General features: G+C 45.6%; 1 protein-coding gene and 1 long non-coding RNA gene across 2 annotated transcripts in view; one reads left to right on the top strand and one right to left on the bottom strand.

Moving 5' to 3' along the window:
* MAML3 (mastermind like transcriptional coactivator 3) overlaps positions 1-18,558 on the top strand; it is a 399,902-nt gene that overhangs the window by 329,366 nt on the left and 51,978 nt on the right.
* LOC103657968 lies at positions 7,606-17,395 on the bottom strand. The gene is made up of 3 exons (XR_005833888.1): positions 15,417-17,395; positions 13,735-13,813; positions 7,606-9,183 (listed from the first exon to the last, which is right to left on the bottom strand). It is a non-coding gene; the product is annotated as an uncharacterized LOC103657968 (long non-coding RNA).

Raw genomic sequence — 18,558 nt, 5'->3', positions numbered from 1 at the left:
AAAGCATCATGCTCTGTAAGCCAGACACAAAAGGACAAATATTATATGATTCTATTTATATGAGGGACCTAGAATAGGTGAATTCATGAGACAGAAGGTAGAACAGTGGTTACCAGTGACGGAGGGGAGTTACTATGTAGTGGGTATGGAGTTTGTTTGCCATGATGAAAATGTTCTGGAAATAGTGATGAGGGTTCAACATTGTGAATGTAGTAATACCACTTAGCTGTACACTTAAAAATGGTTAAAGTGATACATTTTGTTATGTATATTTTTCACAATTAAAATGGTTTTATTTACACATGAAGGAAAAAAGGGAGATGGGAAATAATATATTCTTAGGGCTTTCTTTATCGCTATTGGTTTGTTTGATTCGTATTCCTTGAGTACTTACTGTAGGGTAGGTCTCCTATTAAGCTTTTTATAATTCTTTTTTTTTTTTTTTTTAGATTTTATTTATTTGACAGAGATAGAGACAGCCAGTGAGAGAGGGAACACAAGCAGGGGGAGTGGGAGAGGAAGAAGCAGGCTCATAGCGGAGGAGCCTGATGTGGGGCTCGATCCCATAACGCCAGGATCACGCCCTGAGCCGAAGGCAGACGCTTAACCGCTGTGCCACCCAGGCGCCCCAAGCTTTTTATAATTCTTAACACACCCTAAGAAGTTAGTAATTTTAGTGCCCTGATATTTCATGTGATAAAACTGAGATTTACAGAACTCACCTAGCTTTCCCGAGGTCACCCAGGCACAAACAGTGAAGCTGGGATCCACACCAAGCCCTACTTAGTCCATGGCCCGGAGCCTCTCTCATGCCCCATGGCTGTTTCCAGAAGAAAGTTATCTTCCTTCTGGAAACTTCCAGCTTTGGGCATCCAGGGCATTTCTCATTCTCTTCCTGCTGCTTGTTCTAGGTCTTTGTCATTGACCTGTCTTCCCCACTCTACCTTTTCTGCAAACCTTAAACAAAATGGTGAGTTCACCAGTGGCCCACCTGCCTTTCCTTTTCTTCCCACACTTCACTTTCTCCTTCATCTGCTGATGTGTGTGTGCGGCCTTCACCTCAGAACCAGTGCCTTCTGGGTTGACTTCTGTACCCCAACACCCCACTTCATTCAGATGTGGATGTTATCTCTCCCTTTTGGTCGCTGAGGTGGACTCGACTAAGCGTACAGCCTAGCTGGGTGGCCCCTCGACCCCCCAGCGTTCCCGGCCTGCTCCGAGCTTCCTCAGAGAGTTTTGTTTGAACAGCACCCTCAGGGAGTTGCCGGTTGAACAGGCTTGAATAATTCGTTTTCCACTTAGCTTCCAAACAAGATTTGAATGTTCCGTGTTCCAAACCTACATTCCCACAGTGAGCTGGACTTCGGAGACTATTACCCCAGCACCTCAAACTCATCATATTCAAATTCTAATTAATAGCATCACAGGCTTCTCAGTCATTCGGGGTCCATCAGCTTCAACCCCTTATATATCCAGATCCTTCCATGCCCGCCTCCTTTCTGAACTCACCAACATTGCCCTAGTTGAGCTTGTGAAATATCTTTGGACTTCACCTCCTGGTTGTTCTCTCTGATCTCCAATATTTTCTGTATTCCAAGATTTTTTTTTAAAGATGATCATATATCACTTTTTTGGTCAGAAAACTTTGATGGCTCCCTGGGACTTACAGACTAACATAAAAAAATTTTTTCCAGACATTCCAAACCCTACAGTCTCAGATTCTCAGCCCCCATGCAGGCCTTACCCTGGCTGCTCCTTCCCACCCTCTGCATTTGGTCACACCGGAGCACCGGCCATTCCCACGCACAGACTGGATCTCCCTGCTCTCCGCCACTCTTCGCTACCTGTACTTCCTCTGCCTAGACTTCATTTCCCTCTGCCCGCCCTGGCTATGAGATGCTGCCCTTCTTCAAGACTCAGTTCAAGCACCCTTTGTGAAGCCTTTCCTGGTCCAGGCCACCTCACCCTGCCCCCTCATCAGTTATAATCCTCCCAGTGTTTCTACAGCACACTGGAAGTTCCTCTCTCATGATGTTTGACGTATTCTGCCTTATGTTATTTTCAGCTATGTGATTAAAGATCCTTTAAGAGAAAAAAAAAAAACACTATTTCACAGCATTCTGTCTCCCCTGTGGCACTTAGTCATGACTTTCACATAGTAGGTATCCAAGAAACCAAATAAACTGGACTGTATTTAAAAGCATTGTACCTGATGCCCTCTAAGGCCACTCTCTAGCATTCAAATGTCTTGGTTATATGAAATAAATCTAAGCCTAGTCTTTCTGTATTGATAAAAGTTGTTAAATCCTGCTGCAAATAACAGAGGTTCCCCATCTCCAGCTTCATCTACCCGCTTATGCAATAGTGGCTTAAACAGCTTAGTTTATTTATTTATTTTTTTTTCTCGTAAGGGAACTATAGGAGCATGCAGTCCGGGCTAGTCTGGCAAGCTCCACAAAGTCATCAAGAACTCAGGCCTCTTCTAGCTCTTTACTCTGCCATCCCTAACTTGTGACCCTCATGGCCTAATGATAGCTTCTAGAGTACCAGCCATCACATCAGAGTTCCAGGCAGAACTCCCAGGAACAGAAGAAAGCATGCCCTCTTTGAAGGAAATTCGAAGAAGATCTACCCAAACTTTCACTTATTTCACACAGGACAAAACTTAATTTCTTGGCCATCCTTATCTGCAACAGAAGGTGACGATGATAGCAGTAGACCGAGTTAAAAATGGGAAAAAATTGATACTTGATAGGCAACTTGTAGCTTCAGCCACATTCTTCCCCCCTCCCCACCACTTTACTGTAATTAACATAGGCTATTGCCAGTTTAAGGTATACAATATGTTGATTTGATACATTCATATATTACAAAATGACTACCACCATAGCATTAGCTAACACCCCATCCTGTCACGTAATTACCTTTTCTTTTTTATGGTGAGAACATTTACGATCTACTCTCTTAGCAACCTTGGAGTATATAATAAAATATTATTACCTGTAATCACCATGTTGTTCATTAGATGCACAGAACTTGTTAATCTTGTAACTGGAAATGTGTTCCTTTTGACCAACATCTCTGTTTCCCCCCCCCCCCCACCTCCAGCCCCTGGTAACCGCCACTCTACTCTGTTTCTCTGAGCTCAGCTTTGTTAGATCCCACGTATAAGCGATATCATGCAGTATTTGTCTTTCCCTGTCTGACTTATTTCACTTAGCATAATGCCCTCAAGTTTCATCCAAGTTGTTGCAGAACGGCAGGATTTCCTTCTTTCTTGGGGCAGAACAATATTCCATTGTATGTATATACTACGTCTTCTCTAGCCATTCATTCACTGATGGACACCTATGTTGTTTCCACACGGCCACATCCTTAATGGTAATTTTTTTTTAAGATTTATTTATTTATTTGACACAGAGAGAGGCAGCGAGAGAGGGAACTCAAGCAGGGGGAGTGGGAGAGGGAGAAGCAGGCTTCCCACTGAGCAGGGAGCCTGATGCGGGGCTTGATCCCAGAACGCTGGGATCACGCCCTGAGCCGAAGGCAGACGCTTAACGACCAAGCCACCCAGGCGCCCCTTTAATAGCAATTTTTAAATTGGGAGCATCTCTTCTGCTAGGTCCCATATCCCTGCGTTTGGCCCTGTGGGGGAAAGGATTGGAGACAGCCAGGAACAAAAAACTGGGGCCAAGATGCAACATATTTATCTTTCTCTCGCTATTTGAGGAGAGAAAGCAGGAAATACCCACAGAAAAGCATCTAGTGAGCTAACTGATCCTACTTTCTATTCAACAGAAAGAAAAGCTACCATGAAGAAGAAGGGGGAGGGACAGGAGTGTGGCAGGAATTTGGCAGGCTCCCTACTGTCACCACAGGCTGCAAAGGAAGCCAGAAGAGAGGGCGGCTCTGCAGGAAAATTAGCTAGGATTCCTATCTGAGTTTTTAGCACACCATCCAAATGAGATGGGAAAGATTTTAGGATCACTTATTCTCAGCATAGGAATGAAGGTACTTCTTGAGGTTCAATTTGACTCAGGTGCCTCACCTGCAAGAGCGTTGTCATTGACTTGTGGGGACCTTGTACACACCACTTAGCATAGAATCTTACCAAATAGCGCTGCATTCCACACCTTTTAAATCCCACTGATTTCCAGAAGTGTGAAGAGAGTAGAGGGCAAAAGCTGTAAAACAGAGAGTTAAGTAGGAAGCTTTGAATTGGCACGGTTAATAAAAAATTAAGGATTGTTATGAGACACTTCAGGCAAAACTAAGCAAACTAGGGGATTGGGTAGTGTGAAAGCAGATGAAATTTAATTTGGTTAAGTGTAAAATAATGCACTTTGGGAAAAATAATCTAAACTTCTCATAATCTCTGATAGGCTCTGAACTCATAGTAAAATAATTTAAGAGTCATGGCTGATAACTTGGGGAAAATATCTGTCTGGTATGCAGTAGCAATTTAAAAAGCCAATAGGATGCTTGGGGGTTAAAAGAAAAAAATAATATAGAAAATTTAAGATAACATATAAAACATTAGTGCCATTCTGTGTCCAGTTTTGGTTATCATAGATATTAAATCCCAGAAAAGGGACTTGAAAATAGTTTTGAAAAAGTTGTGAGACTTGGGATTTATATGAGCTTACTGACTTGGAAAATGGCATTTTAGAAGAAAGAAGAAGAGGTGTAATACAGAGAGCAGGAATAACAATTTAGAAAGGGGTACTTCCTCCCCAGATCCAGTGTCCCATGATATGAAAAGCCAACACTTGGTGAATTCAACAAAAAAAAAAAAGAATATTAAACAAAGATATGAGATGATCTTTAACCAGTGTTCCTCCAAGTTGTAGATTTCGCTGTTCCGGGAGGGGACTTATATTTGATTAAGGGGCACAGAATTACATTAACATTTGTGCCTGTTCAGCTGAGAATGAGTAAGTGAAGTGAAAGAAAGTTCCCTGTGGGATACTAGACCAAGTCAGTGTACAGAATGGGGAAGGCTGAGCTGAGTGCTGCTGCCAGCCGGCGACAGAAAACCAAACCCAACGGAGTCCCGTACGTGTTTCAGTTACATACAGAATATTTCGTTTCCCTCCAGCTCCACTGTCATGATTCAGCACTTCCCACAGCAACAACTGGCAGGGTGCTTTCGGAAGGCAGAGTGTGTTAGGACTCTGCCAAGGACCGTCGCTGGGTGAAGGAGAAGCAGGGTTGGGAAGCAAGGCTAGAAACACATATCATTTCCCTGAAATCAATATATCATGCTCTCTTTCTCCAGTGGAAACTGTACTAGCATTAACCTGGCCCTTGACCCCACTTTAACCTCATCTCCTGAAACACATAATCCCAGGTTATCCATTTTCCAAATCTAAGTAACTGCTGAGCCATGCTTCCTGCTGCGAACACAACCTGCCCGGTGACGGCAATACTGCTGTATTGACAGATATGTCTGCTACTAGCTGACACCTTGGAGAACCGATTGATTGGCTCAAACAAAAATCTAGAGATTTATTTGAAGGGCCAGCTAGGTCCTTCACAGCATTTTCTCAGTTCAACATGTCAGTTCTGCCTTCAAACCAGGAAGCTAAAGAGCAAGTACGCTGTTACAGGTGTTTTGTCAACAGAAATACAACCTGATTTCCACCTGGTCCCTGTGAAATTAGCATCTGGGCTGTGATTTACGGGCCACCCTTCTTAAGATCTATCAGCTAAAATGACGCTTGAAATCCTCCAAATACTGTGAAATTCCCCTTCTCCCTCACCGTTGTTTCTCCCATCCCTGAAGCGCCGGGACTGCTGGGATGGGGTGCCACACGCTGATGGGCTTGAAGAACACGAATTCATTTCCTCGCAGCTCTGGAGGCTAGAACTCGTTTGCGTTCAGGTGTCGGCAGGACTCGTTTCTTCTGAAAGCTTCTCTCCTTGGCTTGTAGATTAGCCATCTACTTCCAGGGTCTTCGCAAGGTCGTCTCTATGTGCTGATATCCTCATCTCCTCTTCAAAGGATACGGGTCACCCTGTCCTAATGATCTCATTGCATCTTCGTCACCTCTTTAAAGACACTGTCTCGGGGCGCCTGGGTAGCGCAGTCGTTAAAGCGTCTGCCTTCGGCTCAGGGCGTGATCCTGGCGGTCCGGGATCGAGTCCCACATCAGGCTCCTCCGCTGGGAGCCTGCTTCTTCCTCTCCCACTCCCCCTGCTGTGTTCCCTCTCTCGCTGGCTGTCTCTCTGTCACATAAATAAATAAAATCTTTAAAAAAAATAAAAATAAAAATAAAGACACTGTCTCCATGGGCGGTCACATCCTGAAATAAATGGGGGTTAGGACTTCAACAAGTGAATGTGGGGGACACAGTGTTGCCCACAACACCCCCATTTTACCACCATGACTTTAAGACACGGGATTCAGTGACCTTCCCTGGTTATGTGGCAAGTAACTTACGATTAGAATTGAAATGCAGTCCCCTTTCTCTCATATATAAGAAGCTTGCAAACCATACGTTGCCCCTTGCTTCATTTGTCAATCAAGGACCTTTCTTAAAACAGAGAGTAGTTCCCAGTAGCATTTAAATTCAGCAAATCCATTTGTTTTATCACAGGAAAAAAAAAATGAGTGAGATATGTGAATGAGGGGACAGATCTCTCCACATACCGCTTCAGGCACTGGGTAGCCATATTGTTCTTGCTGGGTGAGATCTTTCCAAACAATACTCCACAGTGCGACCCCAGCCGAGCAACAGCCCAGCAACCACATGCAACCTGTTCTTGTCAGTGGGGATCACCATATTCTGTACAAAAATAAAAAGCTGCATTTACTGCCCAGTTCAGTCATCAGGAACACTCTGATCCCAGAGCAAGCATTGGTTACCATTTTATTCCTCCTCACAGCCTTTCCAGGGGAATTAGGAATACAGCTCTGCTGTCAGTTTTATTTTCTTTCTGCCCAGAGCCTTACTAAAATGAACTCTGCTGTTTAATATTTTAAACATGTAAATAGCAAAACTCCATCCATGTCCTTGATATCAGGATCCAGCAATGCCTGGGAGGACCCAGAAGCTGAGGGGCAGGCTGTTTAGACAATGTGACAGGCTGGCTCTCAGTTCGGAATCCAGGTAACAGCCTTGGCCTCATAAGCGTTTGTGTTCAAGCTAGCCTTCTAAACCTATCTAGCATCTTTCTCTGGTGGCAACAAAGAAATGAAGCAGGAGAGCCCCCTCAGTTCCCAATTTTGGAAGCCCCCACTGATCAGAGGCGAAAGAAGTGGGCTGCCACCTGGCCAAGGCATAGCTCAAAGTAAAGTCCTTAGGAACTGGACACCCTTCAAGTTTTGTTGGTCTTTCAGAAGAATCGAGAAAATACCACATTGGAGGATAAAATAGAAAGAGGTGGAAATTTTAAAAAGCAATGCAAATGCAGTTCCCTTTTAAGGCAAGGAAAGAGATCCTTGAGAAAGGAGATACACACACACACACACACACACACACACACACACACACACGACGCATGGGCACACACTCAAACAAGAAAACATCCATGTTCACACAGTAGCAGCCTGAGGCCACAGAGAAATATTCTTAGCAAGTGGAAGTAAATCACACCAGAAAGAGAAGAGAGAAGGGGTGAAAAGGGGGCCCCAGAGCCTCCTAGGTAACCCCCAAGCCACCTAACCAGACACTCTGCTCGCTCCCTCCAAGTTGGCTGTCCTGTCATTCCCCAGGATCGTTTGGAATGCCGTTGGAGATGCAAGACAGTTTTAGAAACAGGAAATTGAAAGTGTTCTGCTTAAAATACTTCAGGCTGTGCGTGCGAGAGAAAGAGCGGGTCTGTGTGTCGATAAGAGGAGCGCTTGTGCGGACGCGCCCAGCCAGGCTAGTGGGCAGCCGGGCGGGCATCAGGCTGGCCTGGCCTACTTGACTCCTCTCCGCAACAAAGGCTTGCTTGTTTTGCATAGCCATTTTCCTTGAATTTCAGAACCAAGGGTCTTTTCTTTTCTTCTCCTCCTCTCTCATCAGGGAAAGCTGTTGTGTGCCGATGCCCAGGAAAGTAAACACATGCATGTTAATATCGGTGGCTCCCCCGCAGTCAGCGAGCTATTTCCTCCACCCAGGTGGAAAAAGGATAGCGGGCCTCTCCGACATGCTGGTTAGTCTGAAAACAGACCGCTAAATGCATAATGAAGAGCCTCCGAGGAGTCAATCTGCATGTTAAAATGGTGTTCAGCAGCGCGGGCTGTCACACAACATAATTTGAAGATGAATGTGCATCCAATCAGACGGCCAGTCACTGACTGGCAGGGTCCTGGCTGTTAGGATCACCTGCCTGCTCGGTGACAGCAGAGCTTCGAGGGGCCACAGGTTAGCCACCCCCCTCCCCCAAATCTGGGACGAGGCGCATGAGCTCTGTCTCGGCCCTGCCCAAATCTGCACGGTCAGACTGACGCCAAGAGGCCGTCTGAGCGAGAGAGGAGCAGTGGAGGACGTGGCTATTGATCCCAACAGAAGGAGCCGGGGCTCTCAGCACGTTGGAGTCCCGGGGCTGCAGGCAGTAACAAAGGAAAGTGTTCAGCCTGACACGTGGAAGCCCGGAAGCTGGCTGGGCGCCGGCAGGTACTGCCCACCCCGCCGTTTCTGTTGCAGCCACTATGGGTCACAGCCAGTCACAGCCTTCACATGAGTGATGGGGAGACGCCACTTTTGTCTCTGAACGTTTGACAGCAATTAGGACCTGACTCTGGGGGCAGGACATCACACGAACACAGGAACACTGGAGAAATGAGGTTAGAGCAGAGAAATTAGCCATCTGCCTGGTGAAGACTGTATCCTCGAGGTGGCATTTACATGGGAACAACAGGCAACATGTATCCGTGTTCATTGTCCTGTGCTGCAGCGAGTCAGAGCACAAAAGGGCTTATAAGGACCACGTTTTCTTTAAGGCCCTGTACTTAGAGAGGCTGCGTGTGCTTTTTTTTTTTTTTTTTTTTTTCTAAATTCGAAATGTCTGATGGAGCTTCAGCTAAATGCCAAGCCCTGGGGAAGGATTCATGTTTGCTGGAGGTTTTATGCGTTGCTCCCTTCCTGAGGTTCCCAGACTCTGAAAATAGGCAGCCTGCAGCCAAATTTGGAGCACAGGAAAGAGCAGCAAATAAAACTGTAAGGCCCTCCTTCGGATGCTGCAAATCCCCATCTGAGAGATGAAGGGAAGAGACACTCTTAGATGAGGAGTCATTCCCAAACTGAGCCCCAAACATGTGCCAGCAACCCACTGCTGCACAGTTGACAGCAAACCCCCCCTCCCCCCCCCTCACCGTTTACAGGGAAGCGTCACCCACAGACACTGCCCCAGGCCACCAACTCCACGGTGAAAGAGCACAGCCTACAGGTGCTCCTGGCCCGGCTTCACCACTCATTGCAGGCCGGCTGAAAGAGGTACAAGGAAGGCCCACCTCCACCTCCACGTGGTGTGTGTGCGGCCCCTCCTGAGGGCCCTGTTACCCTGGGGAGAGCCATCTAAGGAAGTCTTTTCTTAGAGGTACGTGATCCAACACTTTTGTCCCTGTGTCCACGTGAACTAGAAGTTTCACGGTGCCAGGTTGGCCCAAAACACAGTTAAATTGTTTTTAAAAAATGCTTTGGCTAATTTTTTTACAACTGATGTGATGACTAATCATGATTTATGAGTTAGGCATGTAGATCTCGCCCTAATTCTCACGTCTCATCGTTTTCCGTCTCCCGCCACTTCCTGCCAAGTTTCCTCAATTCTCGTGTGATGTGGTGCAGCTCCTCCCTATTCCCAACACCCCCCCGCCCCCGCCGTCAGCCAGTCCCATTCGGCTTCTGTTGGACCAAACAGATAATTGTGCATATCTTCTAATCAAGTGATTTAAACGGGGTGTTTGCACCTAGGGTAAATACTGTGAAGGGATTTTGTCATCCTTAACAGTTCATGCTATTCATTCTACTCAATTGCCTTGACCTTCGGATGCCAGGTATTTTCTCAAGGTTTGGAGAGGAGGCAGCATCGCCATGAGTGGAGTGAGTACCTAGCCTCAAAACCAGTGCCCATGTACCCCAGCCATGAAACGAGCTTGGCTTGTGTTCAGTGTGCTGGAAGTAGAACCACACTTCATGGCCCTGTGGGAGGCATGCGTCTTTTACGGGCTTTCTGCCTCCATTTGCCCACCTCTGAAATTAGAATAAGAGCTAATCTTGCCTAATGCGGGAGAACAAATGAGGCCAGTACAGAGAAAATAGCCATAAGGGGTGTGAGGGGCAGATTATTTGTATGAAAATGCTTCAAGATCGTTGGAAGGAAGTTCTTACCATAAAGTCAGTCTGGTGGTGGAACTGGGATTTTGAGGTCTGCCAAACTTAAGTACTACGGAGTTGGCCACATTTAAACACCACATCTCAACTTTTCAAACTGTGCAACACCCCAGTTTTATATCCGTTTGGAGGTATGGAGAGCTCTCCCTTTCACCGTTCACTCCCCCCCCCACCCCCCACCCCCCACCCCCCGCGAAACTTCATCACTTGAGTTGTACAGATCAATTCTGATCCAAAGAGGGAAGGTTGGGTGATATTGATTCATGGATTAGAATGTTCTGGGTTTTCTTCCGCAACTTAAATTCTCGGTGATGGTGTATACACATTTGAGGGTACTAAATTAAGAACTTCGGAATTCATTATATGCAATGCAGGCAATATCTAGAGACGAACGTATTTTAGGTAAGAAGCTGGTGGAACCAGTTGTAGGGATGGGGCTTACGGCCAGAGGGTATTGAGCGTCAAAATTATGACTTCAATGACTGTCCTGTGTGCATAGCCACGTGGAGGATAAAAAGCATTTTTGTCAAGGATCACTCATGAGTAACAATGAAAAGGTGGCAAATACGGAGTAAAGCATTCCACATGCTTTTGCAGTTTGGTAAAATCAACATTGGCACAGTTTATGTTCCCATTTAAAAAAAAATGAAGTTAATTCAGAGTCTGTCCTTGATGAGGTTCCTTGAACTGAGTCCTGAATCCCAGATTTGTGGCACCTCCTTTCCTGATAGATGCACAGCACCCAGTAAATTCTCAGCTTCTAACGGATTCAGTTCCCTCCTTCACCACAAAGGTAGCCATGATCTCAGAATCTTCGAGCAAAGAAGGAAGGGCCTCTTGGCACCCAATGAGCTTTTTTGGATCAGGGCTGTCCAACAGAACTTTCTGGGATGTGAGAGATGTTCGGTAGCTACATGGTCCCATACAGTAGCCCCTAGCCACACGTGGCTGTGGGCACTTGGAAAGTGGCTCAGGCAACTTTAATTTAATTTGATTGAAATGTAACTACTGGTACAACATGGTACAGCATGGCTCTCGGTTTTCACACGCTTCTTATAAGGAGCCTGGAAGTCTGAAACAGCAGCACCTCACTAGCCCAGAGGCACAAGAACAGCAGAGTGCTCGAGCTGACAGAGAACAGCACTTACACGTACAACATATGGCTTGTGCCCTACAAAATAAACTAAGACTGATCTGTGACAGAGCAGAGGAAAAGTCTTTCCCTGTCGGCCTCCTCTCCTCCGCTCATTCTAATTGCAGAGAGTGGAGAAGGGGGCTATGTAGTCAAGCCTGGTTATTGTCAAGCTCAATTTGCCATGACTTTTATTTTCCAATAAGCAATCTGGCCAGCTGTGGCTGAAAATGAAATCACCAAAGCGGACAGTCCCTCTCCCCTCCTCCAATTATTGATTTATAAAGAATCCAGTCCATGTTGCAGTCTGTCATCGTATCATATGGTCATATGTATCACTGGCAAATCTCAGGATACAGATAGAGTCTAAGAAATACTTCTTGAAATGGAGAGCAATTTTAACTTGTATTTCTAAATTTGAGGAGATTTTTACTGCCTTTCCTCAAACATTTTAGAAGCAGTGTGAAATGTAGAAAATCAGGGTGCTAGCCTTAAAAAGCACAATTAAAACTGTGGCCACTTGGAGGTCTGTTGGAGAGGGAGGCCATAAATTATTTTTAAATTGAAGTTTCTACATTTATTTTAATTATATCCCATCTCTATCAGCCACCTGACGATAACACTTTGGGATTTTGAACCGAAGGGCAACAAAGCCTACCAAAAACCCGCTAGAGTTATGAGGTTTATGAGTCAATCAGTCATTAACATTTATAGAGTCCCCAGTCAAAGAGGACCCTCAGCTTTGGGGGGAAATTAAGAGCAAAAATAAGATAGAAGCCATTGGCCTTGGTTTTAAAGCCTTGGCTAATTGGCTGGGGTGATGGTAAGTCACTGCATGCAAGGCCTACAGAAATCTTGCAATCACGCCTTGCAGCGGGCCTTCCTATCCCTCCTTAGTCCAATTCTGAATCAGAGTAGTCTATGTGAAGGTAGATTGAAGATGACTCACAGTATTTCCTATGGGAACTTAAAACCAAAGGGTCTTAGAAATGTTATGGAGGTAGAGCGAGGGATTAACTTTCAGGAAGGGTAAAGGAGAAGCTCAGACTCTGCTCAGATGAGAGAGAGTCTTGTGACTCTGTGAAGAAGAAGGAAAATAGAAACCTCAATTCATCCTAACAGGTGATCCAACTTAATGGTTTTTGAGTGGGTTAGTAGATCTTATATCGCCATCCTTTTCTCCGTCCACTGTGACTGCCCTCTGAGACCTTGCTCAGGGTAACTCCCCCAACATTCCCAGACCCTAATAAGGATGATGCCCCACTTGATTTAACTCTTCGCTGAGACCTCAGTGGACAAGGCAACCCCCCCAACCTTCCCCACTTCAAAAGTACCCTGCCCTGTGGCTCTCTGACCAAAAGATCACCTGGTCTATTCACAAAACCTTCTTCTTCTCATCCCCGGCTCTCTTGAGATAGCAAGTAACAGCCTGCTTTTATAGTCAACCTTTTCTTTATTCAACCAATATTTATTGCCTTACCCCAATGTGTCGGATACCTGTTCAAGGCTTGAAAATAGCATCGTGAACAAGATAGATAAAGTTTCTACTCTCAGAGTGTACATCTCTGGGGGCTGGAAACGGTCTGCAGAGGTGACACTTAAGCCAAGACCAGAATGACAAAAAGGAGCCAGCCAAATAAAGAGCGCAGACAAGAGCGTTCCAGGCAGAGGGAGCAGCTGGTGCAGAGATGCAACAAAAATGGCTTGTTCAGGAACAGCAAGACAGTCAGTGTGGCTAACATGGGCAGCAGGGAGAGAGGGATGGATGAGGACAGTGGGCAGGAAGCAGATGATGCAGGACTTTGAAGGCCGTAGTGAAGAGTAGGAGTTTTATTCTCAGCATGATGGGAAGTCTTTGGACAGGGTTGAGCAGGGGAATAGCATGGTCTGATTCATGCTCTAAAAACAGCCATATGGAGAATGGGTGAAAGGAAAATACAAGGATCCTCCTGGCTTGGGTCCAAGCAGGCTATGATGAGGCTTTGTGCTGGGAAGGTGACAGTGGAGATCGAAAATCAGTAGTCAAACTCAGAAGTAAAGCTGACAAGATCTACTGAAGGACTGGGTTGAGGGTGGATAGGGGAAGGAAGGAAATGTAAATGATTCCTAGGGTCTTTACTTGGCCAGGGTAAGTGGTGGTATGGTTTACTGAAATAGGGAAGACTTTAGGAGTGTCAGGAGTTTGGGGTCAGCGGAGCGAGGAGTGGGGGGACAGGGAAGAAACGAGAAGAGAAATTCTGTTTTGGACACATTCAATCCAAGATCCCCATTAGCCTGTACCTTTCTGTAGGTTCTTCCTTCTAGCCAATGAACACGCTCCAGCTTCTTACTTAAGCCTGTGACTTCCGTCAGTCTCCCCCTACATGCGGAGAAGAGTTGATCAGTGCCCCCCTCCCAAACCTCTCCAGTATTTGAATGCAATCACTGCCACCCCTTAACCTTTTTTCTCCAGGATACACAACACAATTCCTTTCATCTTGCTTCAGAGGACCATTTTTTTCTGTCCCTTTAATCGGGACTGTTACTGGCCTCTGGGTTCTCACCGGTTTCCTTCATGTCGTTTTGTAATTGCTAGAGCCGAAGTAGGGCCCGGAAGTCTAACGTCAGTGTAATGCCGGTAAAACAGGGTTGTTTCCTGCCCTTCATATCTCTCTCTTTGGGCCAACTCAAGATGATGTCCTTCTCTCCGTGAATGCCCTGACTCGGATCCTTGGTCCGCCTGTGATCTCTGTCCCTTTGCTTCTGTCTGTGCCCATGCTTTGCCATCCAGTGACCGCGCCTTTTGTTCAGGAGTAGCAGCGGTCCGCTCTGCAAGTATCTGCTCTGGGCGTACGCCCACCGTGTGTTTGTAGGACTCATCCAAAATCAGTCCGGGGAGTGACTCACTCTCCCTGAGAGCCTCGGCCAGAGTGGCCAGTAGCCCCACGGCCACGCTGCCCTTCCTCCTGCAGTCGCCCGTAGCCTTGTGATGCCTCCCTTTCCTACCCGTGTGCATCACCGAAGTGCTCTCTAATCGCTATCAAACAGTCTGCAGAGTCACTTCCTTAACCCTCTCGAGAAGGGTTCAAAAGAGAAACGAGAGCAGATAGGCAGTGTGGGGGTTTTCTGGAGCCCTACGTCAAGACAGCGGCCCCTTTGGATTCTGTAAGATCTCGAATATATCTCTTTAGACTTGTCAGCAGGTTGTTTCTTGCTAGACAACCGCAACACTTCTGCCACAAAAAACAGCAAAAATTAATATTCCTTTAGAGCAAAATACCATAAATTAACTGCAATTGATATCAAAGAACTGTTTTACAAAATAATCACTTCTCCGACCTACGTGAATTGGAAAACTGTTTATGCGCAGGCATTTATCATTCACCTTGGGTTAATACGCTCAGATTTGGCATGCTGTTTGGTGGAAAATATTTATGTAAGTGAGATTATTATTTCCCATAAGTTAAATGGTAGAAGTAGAAGCAGAGCTTATCGAATTATATTTGGCTCTGCCCTCGTTTCCCTGCGATGGGGGAAGGTGCAGAGACTTCGGACAGCTGCAAGTTGTACCTTCAGCGTGAAAGGAACCGGAAAGAGTCCCCCAGCAGTGGGAGCCGTGAGATGCCTTAAGGTAATCGGCTTTTGACGGACCCCCGTACAGTGGAAAAATAGGATGGCAAAGGACGGCCACCGTGCCTTTCACGCAGCCAACGGACGGTAACAACTATTTGATTTGATGTATGGGGCAGATATAAACAACAAAGAAACCGGGATGTGTTAGAAAATCAAATGCAAACCTGAAATCAAACCGAAATCGAACTGGATGACTCTCTCCCCAGAACCACTTTAGTTGGCTGCCAACTGTCCCTTCTTGTGCCTTCCAGTCTCACAACCCGGGGTTTAACCTGGGAGATTGTAAACTCCAGTTTCATTCCTCATCCTTAATTTAGCTAGACAGAGCTTTGAAATGGCAACTAAATTACCTTTTGGTGAAATCAAATCTTCCCCACTAGCCTCAAGCAGAGAGGAATCCTAGACCACAGGCCGGCTAATGCGCCCCAGCAGCTCCCAGTCGTCTCCTGGAGCCCGGAGAGGGGGCGTGCTATTAAACGCTTACTCACATCCTTTGTCCCCCGCAGTTTATCCGGTAGGGGGTTACTCTCTGCACAGTCTTTTCTCTTCGACTGCTTGCCTAGCAGGAGGTTGCTTAGGGCAGTAAAATGTTTATTACCTGTTTATTGTGTGAGTAACTGCAGTCGAGGAGGAGAAAATATTTCCCAGTTTACCTGGGGCAATGAAAATAGGATTAAGAGTTCTGAGGGCCGAGGAAGGAGCAGTATAAAACCCAGAGAATCATATCCCATACAGCCCTGAGAAGCCCAACTACCCCTGCATCATCCTTTCATTCTAGTCATGGTGGCTTTTCCTCGGATGCTCAGACCCGTTGTCATTCACCAATATGGATTTAGGGATTGCTGGTATTCTAAAAGCAAGTCTTCCCCCAAAGAGAGTTTGACTCGTATCCCAGGTGGTGCTATCAAATTGCACGAAAAGACAGGTCATTGACCTGATTAATGATTACATGCACATTTATTTCTCTTTCTTCCAAAGTAAGTTACAAACGGCTTAATTTCCACCAGTTTGCAGTGTGAAGATTCAATAAAAATATCATGTGACAGTTTGGGCCGTCCTATGACCGCATTTGCACTGAATTTAGTTATCATGGTTAGATAATTCATGTCTAAGATTCAAAAATCACTATCAGAAATCTTCAGTTAGTTCTTAACCATGATTCCCCTTCTGCTGTCCTCCCCTGTCCTCGCTTTTTGATCCCTTCTTAGGAGTCCTCCTGTCTTGATCATTAATGGAGCAACAGACTTTAAATCCTTTTCATGCATCACAAGACTATATACTTAAAAAATCTCTGAATCTACAATAGCAGGATCCCCTAGCGTGCTGTCACTCGTAGGAGTGGGCTGTGGAACCGAGCCCTAATTCCTTTTGGAGTCTATTATTGTCTTTCCATTCCTTCCTCCATTCGTTGTTGACTCACTCATTCCTTCCTTCTTTCGACAGCTACCAGCCGAATTCCTGTGATGTGCCAACCACAGTGCTAGGCTGGCCAGGTGTGGCTTGCTTCAAATCGTAACCATTTGTCTTAGACTCGAAAACCTGAGAACTCTTCTCAGAAGCGCACACTTAGAAATAATTCATAAATGTGATTGCATTGGGGTCCTGCTATTTGTGACTTTTCATCACGTTGAACATTTCTTTTCTCAGTCACTTCTCAGAATACCTGTGTCAAGTCTGAGGTCCAGAGCTGTCGAGGTCCTTGCGTACCATCCAGCATGACTCGGAATGTGGGCGCTTTGGCATGCATTTTATCAATATGGTACATGCGAATGCTTTTCCCAGATAATTCAGGCCCCACAAGTTTGCTTCTTGCTTTATCTGGATTGTTGTTTTTATTGATTAGGGGGATTCAGGATCTCCTTGCTATTTCATTTTGCATGGGCCCATCCTCTGTTCCCATGAACACTGAGCCTTTTGGTGGTATGTTAACTGCTAGCCACCCTTGCCACCATCTACACTGGAATTTTCTTTTTCTGGGGTAGCAATGATCCATACACACATATATTCTGAACCAGCAAAGAGGAAATGCTGGGGCAGTGGCAGAGAGCTGCATTGACCAGCACAGGCAGGCATCTATCCCCTTGAGAACTATGATTCCTTTGGTCCTTTAATGATATCCTTCTTTGGGGTGGAGGAAGCTGAAGAATTGAGAAGATGTAAGGTCTATGATGTGATGGGCACCAAGTTAAAGAATGAGAAGACTCAGGTGCCTGGGTGGCTTAGTCTGTTAAGCGTCTGCCGTCAGCTCAGGTCATGATCCCGGGGTCCTGGGATCAAATCCCACACCAGGCTCCCTGCTTCTCCCTCTAACCCTCCCCCCTGCTTGCTCTCTCTCTCTCTCTCTATCAAATAAATAAGTAAAATCTCAAAAAAAAAAAAATGAGAAGACTCAACAGTCATTTTAGTCCCATCGGATATGGGGGTGCTTGGGATGGAGAGCCCATCATCAAGATGGCAGCCTCTGACTTTGATCTGTTTGTCATCATGAGTACATGGTTAGCCAGTCAGCTTCCGAGCTGGCATCAAAGCTAAGAGTCCCCAAGTTTCTTGTTGGTTCTATCATCCCCAGCTTCTGAACTTTGGTTTTATAGACTGGTTTTCTTGATTCTTTAACAAGCACCGATAAGATTTCTGAGGATATGCTTAGACTTTTAAAATGAAGTACTTGATGTAGTAAAGCTGATTTTGTTACAATATTATCATAGGGTCATAGAGCTGGAGGAAATGTAAACATTAGTTCAGGGTTGGGCCCCTGTACCGATACTTGAATCCTTTCTACAGGATCCCTGCTAAGGGGTTTTCCGACCTCCACCTCCGCTTGAACACCTCTGACAAGGGAGTGTTCACTAACCCATTCTGTTTTGGACGGCTCATCCTTTTAGGTCTTGCTATAATACATGTAAAAGTGAGTAGGAGGCCAATAATGTTAAGATAACTTCTTAAAAACACCCATGAACTAGAAGAGCAAGAACTACACCTAAAGGACTGTAATATCTTTCTTGTTTTCTGCTTTAAAGACATAGCAGTGATTCCTCCACTCCAGTGTGCAAAAGAATCACCCAGTGAGCTTGTTCAAAATGGAGATTCTCGAGCCCACCCCAGACAGCCAAGTCTGGGAGGAGCCCCTGGGATCGGCAGCTTCCAAGCTCCTACAGCTGATTCTGGTGCAAGTGGTCTCTCTGGACCACCTAATGAAGAAACTCTGGCCTAGGCTGGAGAATTTACATCTTCTATTTTCTCAACCAGAAAATTACTTCCAACAGCTAAACTCTGGAGGCATAATATGTAGATTAGTGAATTTTGCCCATTATTTGACATCCTCTAGTCCCAACTACTCATATAGGAAATAATGATTTTAGTGGATTTTCTTCCCAGTTTTTGCTGATGTCACTCGTTAGCAAATGCCCATGGAATCTTTTTCCTCTTCCAGGGAAAGAAAGGTCTTCCTCACTATCTGGCATTTTATTTATGTATTTAGTCTCAAAATGGCTG

Source organism: Ursus maritimus, unplaced genomic scaffold (assembly GCF_017311325.1).
Source record: "Ursus maritimus isolate PB19 unplaced genomic scaffold, ASM1731132v1 scaffold_11, whole genome shotgun sequence".
Taxonomy (NCBI): Eukaryota; Metazoa; Chordata; class Mammalia; order Carnivora; family Ursidae; genus Ursus; species Ursus maritimus.
Note: the sequence above shows the minus strand (reverse complement) of the source record. Positions and strands in the feature narration are given on the sequence as shown.